The following is a 6,000-nucleotide window of genomic DNA, read 5'->3' on the forward strand; positions in this document are numbered from 1 at the left end:
TATTAAAGAATTAAGAAAAAAAACTGTTTATTTCTAAAATTAAGACTTGACAAACACAAAAAATTAGATTTTTCTAATTTTATTATAATAAACATAAACAAATTCAAGTTTATCTTTATATGTTAGTATTTTATTCAATATTTAAGTTATTTTATAATTTTTTTTATTCTTACAATGATAACAATTTGTAAATATTTATCTTGTTGCGGTAATGATTTGTTCAATTAATAAATTTTAAATGCTAACGTATTTCTTTACAAATACTTTCTTTGTTGTAAAATAAGTTTTTTATCTTTTACATATTTACCTTTTAACTTTTTGTAATCTGTTTTTTTCTACAATATTGTCATAAATAATTAAAAATAATTAATACATGCCCACTTACATTCAGGCAAAAATAATAATAGACTTAAAACATTTAAACATCACTCCCTCTTTATTCAAAAAACATTTAATACTATTAACAAAATAATATATTTAGTTTAACATACTCTCATTTAACATTTACATTTATAATTATTAGTTTACTATGTAAGAAAATAGGACTGTTACTATAGAAGATATAAAATAATAGTAATAATAATAATATAAAACTATGAAAATTGTAAAATATCAAAAATTTGTAAATAAAATTGAAAAAAATTAAACATCAAACAAGTAATGTTTGAAAAATTAAACATTAAACAATATTTCACTTGATATGTTACCTATAATTTCATGAAAATAAAATAAAAAATAAATAAAACTGATGAAAGAATAATAAAAATCAACATATTTGTGACAACGTGAATACAAATATGATAATAAGTGTGCACGCGCTAGAGTGGGCGAACATTCCCAAGGAAGTATTATCATTCGAACGTTTAAATGTCATAAATTCAAAATATCTTGGGGTACTAAAAACTTAATGATATGTTTAAGCACAGTTAATTAATTCATAGTTAATGTATAATAAATTAATTAACAGTTAATGTATAATAAATTAATTAATAGTCAAGGTATGATAAGTTAAACAAAATATTTAATGTATCATAAATTATTTATTACTAATAATTAATGTATCAAAGTTTAATTAATTAAGAGTATTTTGAGAATATTTTACAAAATAACAAAGTATTCCTATTCTTAAAAAATATCAACAGTTAAAAATTTTGAATCAAATTTTAATAAAAATTAAATAAATTATTTATTTCATTAAGTTTAATTTATTCTTACAAATCAATATTATATTTAATTGAAACTGAAATTTTTACAACTTATTTAGTTAGGGGCATACACTTGTGTTAGCCATTATATTTTTTAATATATTATATGTTTCAATATATTATATGTTTCAATATATTATATGTTTCAATATATGATAGTTTATATTATTTAAGAATTGAGAATTAAAATAATTTAAATATATATTTTTTAATTATCTGTCTTTTAAAAATAAAATTAAAGTTTCAAAATATTTTAAACATAATAATTTGTTTTAATAATCTTATTCTAATTATTTTGAACACTAGTACAAAATGGACGTACAACGCTTAACGCTCAATGTTGGATGCCCAAGCAGCGAATGTTAAAAATGATCTAGTGGCAATATTGTGAATAAAATCACACATTAGACGCGGTTGGTTAAAAGAACAGACGTTAATTATTTTTTGAAGTATGTTGGAGAAAGAACAGATGTCTTTTAGTTTATAAAGTCATAAAAAATTGAGTGTGAAAATATTTTAAGAGACACGTTAGATGTTGATTGGTAAGAGAAACAAACGTTAATTGTCTTTTTGAAGTTTGTTGAAGAAACAACAAACGTCTTTTAATTTTTAAATTCATGAAAAATTGAGCGTAAAATATTTTAAGAGACTCGTTTGACATCGATTAGTAAGAGGAACAGACGTTACTTTGAGCGTGAAAATATTTTAAGAACGCGAGAAAGGACATTTGTTTCACTATTTTTGTGTGCATTTTCTTTGTTGCGGGTTGAATGTCTTTAAGGAAGCTTTCGATGATCACCAAAAGTAATTTTTTATTCCAATTAACACAAATTCGTTGATTGATGACTTTATATGTATGATTTCCTTTCATTTTAACTTATTAGTTTCGTGCATAGACACCATTTGGAGCACCCTTGAGTTCTCTTCGGCGACTACTAAAGTAATGTTTCTTCTGCTTAACACAAAAAACTGTTGATTGATGATTTTATGTATGATTTCCTTTCATTTTAACCTATTAGTTTCGTGCATAGACATCATTTGGAGCACCGTTTAGTTCTCGTTTTTTCCCTCTTCGGCGGTGGTTGTCTTCTCCTCACCCTCACAGAAGCACCTGTCTATTGTTTCACCTTCACGGTCAGTTTCATTTTTTACTTTTTATGTGTATTGGTTGTTGCATTTTTATTAGTTATTGCACTTTTTATTAGTGTTGTTACTACTTCTAAAATTTTGAAAATTTTTGTGGTGTATTCTTGTGTTGTATATTGATTTTTCATGGTTTCAGTGGAAGAAAATATTGACGATTTTTTTTAAAAAAAAACCCATAAGTTAATGTCGGATATAAAGCAATATCCGACGTTAATTTGTTTTATATCCGACGTTTGGATTGTTCTATGTCGACGTAATTAACGTCAACTAATGTCGAATTTTTTAAATCTAACGTCAATTTAACGTCTCTTGATATAACTTCAATCTCGAATTCGACGTAATGGACCAAAAATCACCAATCTTATATTGTGTTTTTGTACTAGTGAAATGTAATAATTGATTTAAGAAATAAACCTGTAATAGTTATAAACATTAGTGTGATATGTAAAAATAAAGACTTTGTTAATCTTCTATCAGAAAAATTATTTCAGTCAGAATATTGATACCATCAAAATTCCTTAATATTTATCTGAACACGTTTAAAATCATAAGTTAAATTTATTTGAAGAGAAGTATTTATACATAAATAAAAAATTAATAAATAAAATAGAAAAAGTGAAAGGATGTACGTTGGTAGGGACGGAAAGAGAGAGTGAAAAAGAGAATAAAGAAAGGCGCGTGAAAAAGAGGAAAAGAAAAAAGTGGTGACAAACAAGTTGTGACAGAGCTGACTCAAAACGGGTTTGGTCTCAGAAAGATGGCTGACTTTGTTTGCATGTGACTTTCTCTCTCTCAATCTGACTTTCTGTCTGTCTCTCTCTGCATCACATTTTCACTCCACTCAACAAAATATCTACTCAAACTTCCATTGCATAATGCACATTCTCCACACTTTCTCTCTCTTTTCTTTTAAATATTTATTTTAAATGAAAAGAAAATTGGAATTTTTAATAAAATATATAAAATTTGATCTTACATTATTTTAATTATTTATTAATTAATATATTGTATTCTTTTGTGTTTCGAATATCATTTTAAATGTAATAAAATTGTATCGGTTCTATATGTATGATCAATAAAATTTAGTAAACAGTTTTGTATGGATGTTTATAACATGTACATGCATATGCATAGATATGTTCAAAAAGTTCAAACTTCATATTAGATAAAACAATAATTTACGATTAGTGTTGTCATGATCCAAGATATTCAAGATTATTGCATTCATTTATAAACATTGTAAATTTGATGCTTTTATTTTAAATCATATTTATCATCACTAATTAAAAATTCATATATATATTTTTAACTTCTTAATTTTTTTCAATTACTAAAATAGCATTCATCTAAAATTACATGTGTCAAAACCAGTACTACTAAATTTGAATGATTTGAATATCATTAAAATTCATTTTTGCATATATTAGAAAAGGGCATGTCCAAATGAAATCAAAATTATTTTAATATAATGAGGCATTTTCCTTCCATGTGAATGTCATTATATAATTATGCAATTTTCTTTAGAGAAAATTGAAAGAAAGTTCATGCAGGAGGAGGAAGGTGCAATGCAATTACTGGATAGAATATTTGTTACACAAATGTTATGTTATTACCATAATTCATTAGACAAGAACATATTCTTAGGCATTCTTAAAACTGATATTCTAAACTTCTTGTGTTGAAAAAAAAAAAAAGAAATTCACATCATAAAATTTAATTCTAAACATCAATTCACAATTTTAAAATATTTCAATAAATTATTTAAAAATAAGGGATCAATATTTTCTTTTTCAAAATTTGACCCCACAGAAGTACTAAATGCGTTATCTAAATGGTATCTTTTTATTTAAAATTAAAATGTTGACCATGGTATTTATTCATTGGTCAATAATTGCGACACTGCTGCAGTGGTGGTAGGTACTGGGTCATGTAAATAAATTACTCAGAAACATGTCACTGAATCACTGGAATGTATTTTTCAAAACCAAATTAATAAGTTCCTCAACTCAAATCATATACAAAATAGTAATAAAAAGTTATAGTTAATGTATTTTTTAAACATGACATATTTCTTGATGATTAATTTTATGAAGAAAAAAAAAGTTAATTAGCTTATTGTAATAGAGATTCATACTTAATTCAGTTTTACAATATGTATAAAGTAAAGATTATCCTTTTCTTATATATTGTATTTCTTTTATTAACTTTAGATAATATATGTGCATGCATGCTTTTTTTATTATAAATAACTAGTTTAAATAAAAATCATTTAAAACAATTAAATCATAAATCATAATTTTCTTTTAAATATAATTAAATTTAAATTAACCATAACGTAAAGAATAAAAAGTGATAAAATAATTAATTTAGTTTAAAAAACAGTTATTTGAAAAATAAAATTGAAAAAAAATATTTAAGTTTAAATTAACAATAACTTAAAAGATAATAAGATAATTATTGTAGTTTAAAAAAATAATTACTTAAAACAAATTGTACACGCTATAGTAATAATCTCTTAATAAATGGATTTGAATATTATATTAGAATGTATATTTACATCTAAATTAACTTATATAAGCATAGCTTATTTATATAAGCATAGCTTATCTGTATACCATATATATTAGTACCATCTTTGGTAAATGTATAACTAAGATTTATTTTTCCTAATAGTATAGTTTTAATGAAACAACCAAATCAAGTTGGATATCTTAATTATGTAAACTTAACAACTTTTCAGTGAATTAGATATGTATTTACATGATTGCTTTGAAAATATAAGAAATAGTTTTTTTGTTGGGATGCAAAAATGGGAAAGCATGAGATTATTTTGAACATGTGATGTGTTTCTCACTCTCCCAAAGGCATTAAGATGAATGATGGAGAATGCAGTGTGTGTGTTATTGAGTATATAAGTTGAAGAAGATAGAATTAAAAATGATGAAATGGTTGATATGGCCCACATGGGATCATGGATTAGATTCCTCTATTCCATATATGGAAGTACTTTATATCTGAGTTTATACTATAATGTCCTAACATTGGAACACAACTTTAACGTTTTTATATTGCTTTTCACAACCTCGTCTTCTGTCCACATGCTAATCCAATGTTGTCCTTAGTACTAAGGTTCTTTTACAAATTATAATACCAAATATATAGTCATTGTCCATATTTATGCTTTCCTCATAACTTTCATGTGTATAATAATAATATATAAGTCTTTTGGGGAATGGTTCTTATTTTCAATTGACAAGGACAAGGCTCTTGTAACTAGCTTTTCTTTTTCTTTCATAATATTATATATGAGAGAGAGATACAATTGCATTTCTCTTTGATGTTTTTCTATCTTCTTCTTTTCAATGTCTCTGTTGTTGATTTCTTTTAATATGACAAATGAAACATGGTATACATGTGTCAAATGGTAAGCTTATTTGTGTAAATCAATGGAGACAAACTATAGGATTTTCTTATGGTGAATTATCACTAGATACATATATTAGAGTCGTTAGGAAATACAACCTAAAAATTAACTCTCTTTTTCATATGGTCAAAAACCAAAACAGTATTATATGTACTCTCTTCTTCTTATGACTCATCCATATAATATTTGTTTTAGTTTTTTTATTTTATTGTTTTCTCTCTAACT

The sequence above is a fragment of the Vigna umbellata genome, chromosome 11 (genome assembly GCF_029865625.1).
Source record: "Vigna umbellata cultivar VRB3 chromosome 11, Vumbellata_1.0, whole genome shotgun sequence".
Lineage (NCBI taxonomy): Eukaryota > Viridiplantae > Streptophyta > Magnoliopsida > Fabales > Fabaceae > Vigna > Vigna umbellata.